This window comes from Rissa tridactyla, chromosome Z, assembly GCF_028500815.1.
Source record: "Rissa tridactyla isolate bRisTri1 chromosome Z, bRisTri1.patW.cur.20221130, whole genome shotgun sequence".
Taxonomy (NCBI): domain Eukaryota; kingdom Metazoa; phylum Chordata; class Aves; order Charadriiformes; family Laridae; genus Rissa; species Rissa tridactyla.
In genome coordinates this window covers 63,013,074-63,025,208 of record NC_071497.1, presented here as the reverse complement: position 1 = coordinate 63,025,208, position 12,135 = coordinate 63,013,074, and the positions used below count along the sequence as shown (strand labels likewise).

Sequence of the window (12,135 nt, the reverse complement as noted above, 5' to 3'; positions counted from 1 at the left end):
CTGAACCTCCGGCTTCAGCGTGAGCAAAACAGTAGTTTTGGAGTGAAAGAGGAACTTCCCTGCTTTAAATATAGTCAAATGACTCTGCACTGATACTTTTCTGGGGCAGAAGAGATTTTTTTTTTTTTAAATTGAAATGAGGGAAATTGGTCTTGATGCTTGTGTAGAGTGAAATGTCCCCGCTAAGTACAAGGGAGTTGGTTCAGCGTGAGATAGGAGGTAGAGCAAGACAAGGGCAGATGAGACTGCAGCGTCTCACCAAAGGGGAATTTAATGCAATGGAAAGTTTGAGTCAAAATTTGGTGCATCGTTTGTGAAAGTCACAAGAACTTGTAAAACAACTGAAAATAGGCACAAGGCCTGCGCCTATATAGCTGCGGAAAGGATCACAATGCTGAAACATGCTTCTCTTGCTAGAAACAGTAACGCTGAAAAGCAATAGTTCAATCTGAAAATGGACTCCTTTCCTCTTGTATTTAGACTACAGGTACTGATTAGCTTTCTGAAGGGGGACGGTATTTCTAACCCTCTCTAAGATGGGCACGTGAGCGGCAGCTGCAGGCGGGGAGCATCTGTTCCTCTGCCCAGGATGGGGCCGAGCACCGGCTCTTGCCAGCCAGATCAACCTGCCTCTTTTCCCCCTTTCTTAAACGTCTGAGTTATTGGCTTGATAACTTTGTTTTCAGCAGGCTTAATTGGTGCTCCTTCTTTACCACCTAGTCGAGAAAGGCATGATGGAAACATACTGGGCTTGGCAAATGTGCCCAGCACGATGGCGGGCTGGTCCATGGAGCTGATCCAGCCCCCATAACTCTATCAGTGAAGCTTGGCAATCAAGATGCCGTCTGGAGGGCATCAAGCTCGACACCCGGGAAGATGGGAACATCTGGGCTTCTCTGGTGCCAACGACATGCACAAAATTAAGGGCTTTGTTTCTGAAACAGTGTCCGAAGGCTATGGCTGCACTGGTAGCTGGGGTTGATGTGTTCATCAGGTTTCTCCTGAGCTGTGCTGTTCCTGCAGGTGGCTGGGGAGAGGGGAGCAGTCAATATGGCACGGTCAAAGCTTAAAATCCAGTGCAGAGCCAACTCCTTTTTGCATCTTTGCCTAAGGCTCTGGGGTGGGCTGTTGCAGCTGGCAGCAGCCAGCTCCCCGGCCACTGGTAATCCTGCTCCCCCTGCAGCTGGTAGCAAAAATTTCAGAGGAATTTGTTGTTTGGGATGTTTGCTCCATGTTTATTTTCTGTTTTCCATGCTAAGGCTCAAAGGCTAGGGCTCAGGGTGTCCCCGCCCTCCCCTCTGTGCTTTCCTGGCTGGCAGCAGCTTGGACTGGCACTTGCAGCTGGTGGCTTGTTTCTGGCAGGCTATGAGCCCTGGTGGCACGGATGCTTCCTCAACCCACCAGTACTAGAAACCTTGAATTTAGGATGAATGTGTTGTTTTGGAAGAAAAGTCCTTTAAATCCAGAGGGGATATCAGCCGAAGGTAATCCTGCCTCTTCCTGCAGTGCAAGCGTATTACTACGTGCTGTGGAATTCACATGTAACACAAAGGAGTATAAATAACACCAGAGGTTTATTTTTGGGGGGTGGGGTGGGTGGTGTTTTTGAGGAAACAAGAAGCTTTATGATGCAAATAATGAATTCTAAGGCCTGCCCCAATTCCAGCTAATGAAGAATTCATTATGAAACCAGTATCGGGTGACTGAAGATCCTCTTCTCCTCCATGCGCACAGGCAATTGCTGAGCTTGGTAATAATGACTAATGATTAGAGGTGTCTGAATTATTCATTATGTGTACCTATCTGATTAATTTAGCTCTTTGTGCTTGTAAAGGAGTGAATGGGGAGGGGTAAGAGTTTATGGCATCGGTTAGCGGGAGGGGGTTTATGTGCTGGCAGGGGCTTTGCTGTGTGCTGGGGCTCGGCCCAGGTTCAGCCCCTCTGCCACCACCATGGTGGCACCTGGCGCCCTTGCAGGCTGATTCTCTGCCCGCATTGAACAGGGGGAGCTCTCCTTGTCTGCATGCTTTCTGCTTTCAATGGTGGTGTTTGGTGTCCCTAAGTGCTGGGTGGATCCTCTCTCCCTCACAGCATTCAGGGGAGCTATCAGACCACGGGGGTCACTGGGAGAATAGCCTTGAGAGTATTTTTTTTCCTTCATGATACTACTTTCTATGTGCTTGTCTGAAACTCTTCCTGCTCTGGTGATGGGAAATTTAAGAGCGTGTGAACAGCAGTGGTGATAATGGGCTTCAGTGCGACAGTGCTTGCCTCTGAGCACTCGTGGGATGCTGAATGCTGCTGAGGGCCAAGTAAATGGCTCCCCTGGCACTGCTCCTCTGGCCTGGTGCCATGCCACAGACGTGTTGCACTGCCCTGCAGTCAGAAAGTCCCCTGGAGAGGGCTGCACGTCCCCCTCAGAAGTTCTCCATTTTAAGCTGATTTCTGAGGTAGGTAGGAGGAACGGTTCATGAGGCTCACCAAAATGTGGTGAGTCACCCACGGTGTGTGCCCATGGGTGGTGGCCCTTCCCCCACTTAAAACCCACCACTGATGTGGTGCCAATCCTAGCAGGGACCACGATGGTGAAACACTGGCATGTTCCTCAGCCCAGCCAAGTGGCATGGACGTGGGCATCCCATGGGCTGTTGGCGTGATGCTGAAGTCACGGAATACCAATTCCCACCCCCACCGCAGAAAGGTGGGTCCCGTTTCTGGGTGGGATCCTGGGTCCTGCAGGAGCCTCTCAGCCTGGGCACGAGGATGGCTGGTCAGGACGAGGAGAAATCCTGTCTGGTGTCAAATCCGCCTGGCCAGCCCTGCGCTGGGAAAGGCTCTTGGTCAGAGCACTGAGCACAGCACCTGCAAAAGGCCTGTCCCCCAAGGGCTGCCGTTGGGGAGAGGAGCTTGGGAAATTGCTCCTCTTCCAGGGTTGCCTTGGAAAAAAATGTGTAATGACTGTAGGGGTAAGTGGGGATCGATCTAAGCAATTTAAAAAAAAAAAAAGAAAAAAAAGAAAAAAAGTGCAATGAGTTGTGAATATATATTAACCAGACTTTAGCACTTTCAGACTTCCTATAAGATATGAATTCTCTGTCATCTAAGAGATGAATCATGTCAATCTCCATGTCTTCCCATAGCTCTGAAGAAGGGACTGGCAACACAACACAGCAGGGCTTCCAAAATACTTGTCTATATGGGATCAAAGGATTAAAATAATTTTCAGTCACTTCCTTCAAGTAAGGATTTCAAGATCTTCCTTGTTTGTTGTATTCTTTGGTACCACAAAAGAGAGATAGGAATCCAAATGATTGCTTTAAATGCTAGATATTAAGAACCCAGACCAGGGTTTGCCTTGAGGCAGTGGGATTTGGGCTGTGACCATTCCAGCAGTGCGGCTGCTTGGTGCTCCGGGAGGAGGCACGGCAGCTGGGAGGACTGGGAACACCTGCCCTGTCTGGCCACAAACCCACATTTTCCAGCAGGAAAAACTGCACGGACTCTGCTGCTGATATAGAAGGTATTGTGATCTCAGCCTGTGCTCTGAGGAAAAGCCTAAAAAAAGGTGATGCATTAAGAGCGTAAATCACCTGCAGGGAGGAAAAAGCTGCCATAAAAAATGTCAGACTTTACCAGACTTTATGTGAAAGCCCTCTGCTTCCTGCTGCAGCAATAGATCTTTCTGAAACCCTAAACGAGGGCAGGAGGCAGCAGCCAGATGTGCTCTCCAGCCCATGCTCTCCGTGCATGTGAGCAATGTCCCTTTGCCTGCCCTCAGGGGTGGTGGGGACACAAGAAGGACAGGACTGTGCCCGCAATGTCCTCCGCAGCTGGAGAGAGTGTGACATGATCTGAACACTGCGTATAGAAACATCCCAAACAAAAAAAGTAGAGCATTCCTCTGGCCACCTCTCCATGGACAGCTTGTTCTCACGTGGATTTTGTTTGAGGCAGCTTTCAAAAGGATTGATGGTGAAGGCACTCAGCCAGGGGGCTGCTGCTGGGCCAGGTCCTGGAACCCCTGGGCTTTGGGGAGGCATCGCTGCTATTTTTTCGGTAGGGAGGATGAACAAACTTTCAGCTGACGATCACAGCTTGCTGTAGGCCGGGGGGATGCCGGGCTTCCTGGCCCTGACGTCTGCATCCTGTGCCCTGCTGGGCTGGCCACGGCGGGGGCAGGCGAAGCCATGAGAAGTCCTACCAAACACCAACCAAAAATAGTCAGGACAAAGGCACTACGAAGGAAGGAAATTGCTGACGGGAATTAGCAACCGATTAATTACTGACGTCTTGTACATCCATGTTTCGTCTGCAAAGGGGGATGTCTCCTCTGCTCTCCCTGCAGACATTGTTTCTGTATAACTGCTGTTGTTGTGTTATCCTCCCTGGGTACCTTGTGATTTTTCAAAAATTTGAAAGATGTTTGGAGGACCTCCGTGATGGAGCCCCCTGTTACTCCGTGAAACTGCTGTAAGACTTTTCCCTATCTCAAAAATGCAGCCTCTGTTCCCTGCTAAGCAAGCAAAATACCCAGTGTTCTCGCACCCCGTGTGTTGTATCAGTACTATAAAGCCAAGATAAAATGCAGATTTCAACGATTAGTAACAAGCTGCTCTTCCTCTGTCCAAACAACACAGAATCTGAGAAACTGGGCTGTGCAAGTCTTGCACGCTAGATTTTAGACTGATGGGAGAGAAAACTGGTTGTATCTGTAAGTCCGACTTGAGCAACAAGCAAAAAATTAGAATTAAAACCTGCCTGAGCTTCCCCTTTCCTCAGCTGGTCTCTATCGAGTGTAGCTTGGCACGGCTTTGGGGAAACGGAGCTTCCCAGCCCTTGCATGGAGAGGCTGGAGTGACCTCTGGGAGCTGTGTTTTTGTTGGGTTTGGTTTGCTTTGGCTGGCTGCGAATATTAACCTTGCAATGGAAGGAAACCAGGCAGAGATAAAGAAAAAGAGCCAAACTGAGGGAGCCGTGTGCGAGTTCAGGCTATTTAAGGAACTTTTGGCACGGAGGCTTTGAAATGACAAAAGAGCATCTTAAAAGGAAGCCCTGTTGCTAAGTGACACTAATTGCTGTGTAGAGAGCTCCAGGAAGAGAGGAGAGGAACCTCTCCACCCACCTTCAAGTAAGAAATGCTGGTAAGAAGCACTCATGGCCCAAGTGCCACGGCTGGGTCCAAAGTGGTCCAAAGTGGGTCCACATCCCAGCTGAGAGAGGGTTTCCATGACCCTTTGGTGTGGGGTGGCCACCAGTGAGACTGTGTGGGCAGGTGAGACCCCCTCTCCTCCTCCACCTGGGGGTTTTGAGGGTGCTGAAACACATCAGCAGGTTGCACCTCTGGTCAAGGTGGGTGAGAACGATGAGAGAAACCCAAAACTTCTGTGACAAGGGAAAAAAACCATACGTCATGCTCAGCCAGATGGCGTGGGAACCTGAAGTGATGTCTCTGCACTGTTTTAACTGCTTCAACTCATTTCTCGAGTTTCTTTCCTCTTTATCCCCCATTCATATTAATGAGTTCTTATCTGCTCACTTTGCCCTGATGGTCTTTGCCTGATAAGCATCCATGCAGATGCTGGGTAACAGCCTATGCTGGGTATGATGGCATGTGGGGTAACAAGGCAAAATGCATGTTACTCCAGTCGGGAATATGTCAATGCCTGAAATACATTTTGTCGCAAAGTAATGTTAGTTCCTTTGTCCTCACCATGCTTCAAAGATGTGCCTCTGAAGTCCCTATCCTCACAGTGATCTTGCCTTTCTGGCCAAGCGTGAATCCTTGACAGAACTGGTTTGCTGAAGGCAGAACAAACCATCCTCACTGCTAAAATTCATGGTTTCGTTCTTTGTGTGGCTGCTAGGAGCGGGCACTGCTAATGAGCTGTTTCCATCGGATGGGTTTGAAAGGGGAAGTTCTTACCACCCAGCCCGACTAACGATGTGGAAATGAGGTGAGCGGTCCTGCGTGTGCAGGGCCATCCCTTGGCAGCCCTTGTTGGAGCCAGGCCTCCTCTGCCCGCTCGCCTCGGCAGATGCCAATGATCTGGAGCCACTGGTCACTTCTTCGATCAGATACTCACTCCTCCCTGCTCTAACATCTGCTTTCACATTGGGGTTTTTTTATATATATACTGAATACCTAGTCCCCATTTGCAAAGTTTTGCCAAATGTTTAGACTTGATAGGTTTGTCGGATCTGAGTCAGAGATAGGCTGGTTTGCTCCTGAAAGATCGCTGGACGAATGTCCTACAGTATTGCCAAGGGTAACTGTGTGCAGATTAGTCTTTCGAAAGTGTTTCACTTGGCAACTCAATCTTCAGCGAGGTTTTGTTGCCATCAGAGAAAGCACATCAGAGCTTTGCATGGCAGCTTGGCTCAGTGTTAAGTCTTTGCATATTGCCATCCCTCCACCATATCAATTGCTTTCATATTAAAGCCATAAGCAAGCCTTCTCTTCCTTTTTGCAAAACCTTTAAAAAGAAGCAGTGAAATGCCCAAGAGACTGTACCCGGGCAGTCTACGCTCTCCTGGGGCAGCTGGGAGCAGCTGAGCAACCACCCCACTGCTCAAGGGAAGGCCTGCCATGGCTGATCTCCCTGGCACAAAAGGAAGGGAGCAGCAGTGGGTTGCGCAGCTCATTGCCGCGGCTGGGCTCCATCCTCCCGCGGGCGATGACGACAGAGTCTCGCCAGGATGGTGCTGGCCGACAGTCAGCGCTTCCTCTGGCACTGGGGCCCATTGCCTAATCACGCTTGCCATCAATTATAGGCTTTTTCCTCTCAGTGTAGCTGTATTTTCCTTGCTCTAATTTAACTTGTTGCTTATTTGGCTGTTGGCTGTTCAGAACAGTTGACTCTTTCCTCCCCCGGACATCCTCTGCAGCATCCGCAGGCTGTTGGTGCCACAGGTCCTGTTGCTTTGCTGCCTGTTCAGCTCCAGCGGCTGTTGGTCAGGGCTGTTGGTTGGGGCTGTTGTTCTCCAGCTTGTGGAGACAAAACCATGTTTGAAGAAGTCTTCCCAGCAGGTGTGTGAGTTGTAGTTTGTGCAGCTGCCGTGGTGATCTGAGCTGTGCTGGCTGGGGGCAGAGGCACACATCTCTCCCAGTCTGCAGCACACCGTGGGACGTGGATTTTTCCCTAGATCACAGAGAAGTGGGTCTTAAAGAAACACATGGGGCTGGGCAGCGGCCCGATGTTTTAATAAACATAGTGGCAGTTCCTAAAGTTGTGCTGGTGTGACAGAGATAGCAGTGTCTTTCAGCATGCTGCTGTTTGTGAGCCGTAAGCCTGCCCTGGCCAGGGTTTGCCTGGCCTGATTAAACAACATAGACTGGGAGGGGCAATAGTACTATAGAAGTGGTCTTTTTTAGACATGAGTGGAACTAACTCTTTGGAGGAGAATGGTGGGGTGAACAACAGCAGGAAGTGAAATTCCTGTGATCCAGATGAGACTTCCAAAATTTGCCTTCCATGTTATCCTTTTATTTAGTTTTACCACTTGTCTCCTCTGGTCTTCAGCTGCCTAAGCAGCATGAACAGCAGCGTGTGGTTTGCTGATGGACCAAATCCTGTGTTACCTGGTGTGGAGGAGCCATGCTCAGTATTGCGTAGTGAGCAGGGGCTTGGGGAGGTTCTTGCCCAGAGAGAAGAGGACAGAGGGAAGGAGAAGGAGCTGGAGTTTGTAACATTTAGTGGGTTACCCACTGCCAGAGGAAAATCTGGCCAGATGCTCCAGGGAGCCTTCCTTTAACCATGCCTGTGTCTAGATTTTCAGCTAACAGTGTTTTCCATGGCCTTTCTTTTCTAGGTCCCATTTCTAGACTGCCATCAGCTCGGACCTGACTGGGGCCAGAGGTATGGGATCTCTGCAGTGCTGTGCCTTTCTGTTGGCATCTCCTCGGTGTGAGCTCCACCTCTCGTGTCCCTGTGCTCCGTTTGATAAGGCACCCTGTGATAGCCTGAGCATGGCAGGGGTAAAGCAGAGCTCCTCTGAAGTCCAAGCGGTATTGCATCTTCTCAGCATTATTTCTGTGTTTGTGCACCTTGCAGGTGAGTGTAGTTTCACCTGAGGAGATCATTCCACCTGTATTCAGTGACCTATGCTGGTGGCTTATTGATGTCTTGCGCAGTTTGTGGGATGTTTGTTGGACCTCTTAAGCCTGAAAGATTTTGTATTTTCTTAGGGGCTTCTAAGTGATGGCAGCAGTGCAAAAACCAAAAGGACATGTCCTCGATGCTGAAATTGACTTTTTGTCTCCCCTGTCCCCCAGGACATGGATTAAATAGGCTTGCAAGAAAACCTCTTTTGTCACAGAATCACAGAATCTTCAGAGTTGGAAGGGACCTCTAGAGATCATCTAGTCCAACTCCCCTGCTGAAGCAGGATTGCCTAGAGCACATCACTCAGGACTGCATCCAGGCGGGTCTTGAAAGTCTCCAGAGAAGGGGACTCCACAACCTCCCTGGGCAGCCTGTTCCAGTGCTCTGTCACCCTTACCATAAAGAAGTTTTTCTGTGTATTTGAACGGAACTTCCTATGTTCTAGCTTGTGCCCATTGCCCCTTGTCCTGTCGCTGGGAACCATTGAAAAGAGTCTGGCACCATCCTCCTTCAACCCACCCTTTAGATACTTGTATGCCATAATAAGGTCTCCCCTCAGCCTTCTCTTCTCCAGGCTAAAGAGTCCCAGCTCTTTCAGCCTTTCCTCATAAGGGAGATGCTCCAGTCCCATAATCATCTTGGTTGCCCTTCACTGGACTCGCTCCAGCAGTTCCCTGTCCCTCGTGAACTGGGGAGCCCAGAACTGGACACAGTACTCCAGTTGTGACTGCACTGGTGAGGCCACGGGTTAAAACTTGGAGTCTGTGTAAAAAGGCGAATAAATCCAGCAGTACATTAGGAAAGGGAGTAATTATTATTTTAAAAAGTAACCTCGTGGTTTTAATGCTGTGTACTTGCTTCATATTCATGATTGAAAGGATTGCTTATCTAAACTGGAAACTCTTTCAAAGACAGGAATGTGTTTGAGCTCTGCAGTACAGATGTTCCCTCTGATTTACGAGCACACGCACAGCGGTACAGACACTCCAGGAACAAGCTGAAAAAGGAGAAGAGGAAGATGATATAGATGATATAGATGAGAAAGAAATGCTGAGCACGGTACAGATGCAGCTGTAAATTAACCAATGGGGGCAGGGAGACGTGGAGGGAGAGGGACTCTTTTTGGGAGAGGTCTGAAGTGGAGCTCTGCGTGGCAGAGCTTGAAGCCACCACACGCCCCAAACCTTCCTGTGAGCTCTGAGTGTGATCATCCAGTAACCGTGTAAATATTACAGTTATATGTCAAAAGTCAGATAAAATATACCATTTCCGTTGGCTTTGCACAAAGATATTTTTCTATTTTTTTTTTTTTCAAACCTGCAGATCTGAGTGAAACTCCAGGAGGGACAGGACCAGCAAAACCACCGTGGATGGGAGCCAAAGCCACTGCTGGCACACGCAGCCGAGGAGCATGTTGCCAACATTTACTACAGCTTTTCTCCCGGTTTGTCGTTGTTTGCCCCCACTTCTGCTGCCGATTTCCACGAGATGGAGCTATTCTAACATGGCTTTGGCAGCAGCCCCTGGAGAACAGAATGCTACCACATTTTATTTCATTTCCATGACCATATTTCTGAATTGGGTAGGCTTTTATGAAAAATCATCATCCAAAAAAAGCCCCAACAGAAACCGCTGAGCCTCGATGCGCATTTGCCAGGCTGCATCGTCAAACAGCTCCTTGCAAACTTTGCTCCCTGGGGATGCAGGTGTGTGCAGGGTGGCGTTGCACTGTGTGGGGGCAGCTGGTGGGGTGTGCATCCAGCCTCGCCTCTCCGGAGGGCTTATTTTGACATGGCTAAGGAAAACTCTAATGCCTCGTGTCCCTGGGGGCGACCTTGCACGTACTGCAGGGGAGGTGGCCCTTTGACACCCACCAGCCTTTGCCCGCAGCCCCAGACCGGACTCCTCAGCTACCTGGGGCAAGCTGCCAGCCTTCGCTGAGTTCTGATGACCCCCTCATGTGGTATTTCTGTCTTTTTTAATCTATTTTTTTAAAGTAGTTCAGTCTGTTTCCATGCGCTGCCTTCTCCCCACTGCAGCACTCGCTCATTCCCTTTCTGCTTTGCCCCCATCAGCCCCGTTTACCATTGAGTCATGCTGCAGACAAAAAATTGTGCAAATGCTGTTGTTCTGTGATGAAGGTCTGCAAACCTCATGGCATGACCTGGCCTTCAATTGGGTCGTGCCCGCAGAGCCAAGCTTCTCCTGCCCCAGTCATTCGGGCATGCTTTTCCACTGCAGCCCCTACAAACAGCAGCAGCTGAGTGAGAGGCTTTTATCAGGGGAGTTTCTACAGGAGTTGTCAAAATCAGGGCCAGGTTTACACATAATATTAGTAATGCTTGAAAAAAGAGTGTCCTGAAAGCCTCTTGCTCGATGCACTGTTGCGAGCTGTTCAAGGCTGTGCTGGTATCGTCACGAGAAGCTGGTGTTCTCTGTTTGCACGCAGGAGATAAGCAGTATCTCTGTGATGAGGTGTCACTGGAAACGCATGCCTGACCCCAAGCATGTGGCCATGCACGGAGCCGGTGGGCAGAGGTTTCCCTCCTGAGCCAGTGCCCAGGGCCGGGGGCTGGTTCCTCCCCAGGCCGGCCACCACAGACAGCCAGCTGCTGCTTCTCAGCCACACGGAGCCTGAAATCCTTGCTGCTGTGGGACCCAGCTAAGTGGAAACCACAGCAAGATAAATAAGGGGCATCTATATATGGCAGGGGGCTGCCATTACCAGATCTGGTAACACTGCACCTGTCCAGATTCCCGTGTGAAATCTTAATTTGAAAAGACCGGAGCGTGAATGCGTTTGGTGGTTGTGTTTTGTTTTTTTTTTTTTCCTCAGTGTGGTTTAACATCCCTCCTTCCCTGCCCCCAAGCCTGCGCTTTACAGTGGAGGGAGCTTAGGAGGAAATACAAAAACCCGCTGTGAGCCCCCAGGCAGAGGGCTGTCCTCTTTGCAGCCACCCCGGGTGAGACTGAAACCTCTGATGCACTGTCAGCATGCACGTACTTAGCAAGCACCACCTGTCTCTTGCTTTTAAAGACCAGGACAGAGACAGCATCAACATAATTTCAATTTCTTTAGTCTGATGACCATCCTTCAGCCACTGAGGAGTGCAGCCGGGAGGCCCTGGGGAGCAGGCAGACATCAGCCAGCTCCACTGCTGAGGAGCACCTTGCTGTGGTTCCCCTGGCTGAAGTTTGCTCGTCTTTCTTCCCCTCTCCAGCCTACCAGCGTAACCTTCTTTGAAGTGATTCTGCTTGGGCCACTTCATTGCCACTATCCTACTTCTCCTTTCATGGAGTCTTTACAGTCCTCAAATATGGCTTATTTAAACGCAGCTTTAAAGGCCTAACTTTCATAAAAACGTGGGTCTATTTGTGCATGCCCAGCATGTAGAGACCGGGCACCTCGTGTCTGTGCACTTGATGCGCTGGCCTATCTGGCTCAGGTTTGCACAGGCAAGTGGCTGTGTGGGTGCGTAGACTTGCCGTGTGTGTGTCCAAATACAAATGGGCAAATCTGCCCAGAAAACATGCAATATGCAATTGCCCATGGGTGTTCAAAGGTGTAATTCTTGGGGGTGGCAAAGTGTCCATAGCTGTTTACAAATTTCACTGCTGTGCAAATTCCCCAAGACCAATTGGTCCAGGTCACAAAGCCCCTGCCTTACTGTGCCTCTGGGAGGGCTGCCTGGATGGAGGGAGGGAGGGAGGGATCGGGCTGATTGCAGCGTGTGGGAGCGTGGCACGAACAACGCTGGTTCCAGGAGGAAGGAATGAATGAAAAATTGATGAGCCAAAGTAGATTATTCCCCTTGCGTGCGGGTCCCGGCTTTGGGCAGGCAGCCAAGCTGGAGCACAGCGGAGAAGGAGCATCTCGCTTGCCAGCTCCCCTGCAAGCCCACCACCCAGAGCCAGGCAGAGCTGAAAACACCTGGCGAGGGCTGCCTGCTCAGGGCCACAAACAGTACACACAGCAATAAATGGTTCTCCTCTATGTTTCTTCGCCAGAAAGAAGAGGCATGTGATAGCTCTT

The 12,135-nt window shown here is 50.0% G+C and overlaps 1 long non-coding RNA gene across 1 annotated transcript; it reads left to right on the top strand.

Moving 5' to 3' along the window:
• The first annotated feature begins 7,789 nt into the window (after window positions 1–7,789).
• Window positions 7,790–10,881, top strand: LOC128903003 (uncharacterized). The gene is made up of 3 exons (XR_008463936.1): window positions 7,790–8,051; window positions 9,014–9,161; window positions 9,426–10,881. It is a non-coding gene; the product is annotated as an uncharacterized LOC128903003 (long non-coding RNA).
• Window positions 10,882–12,135: the final 1,254 nt, after the last annotated feature.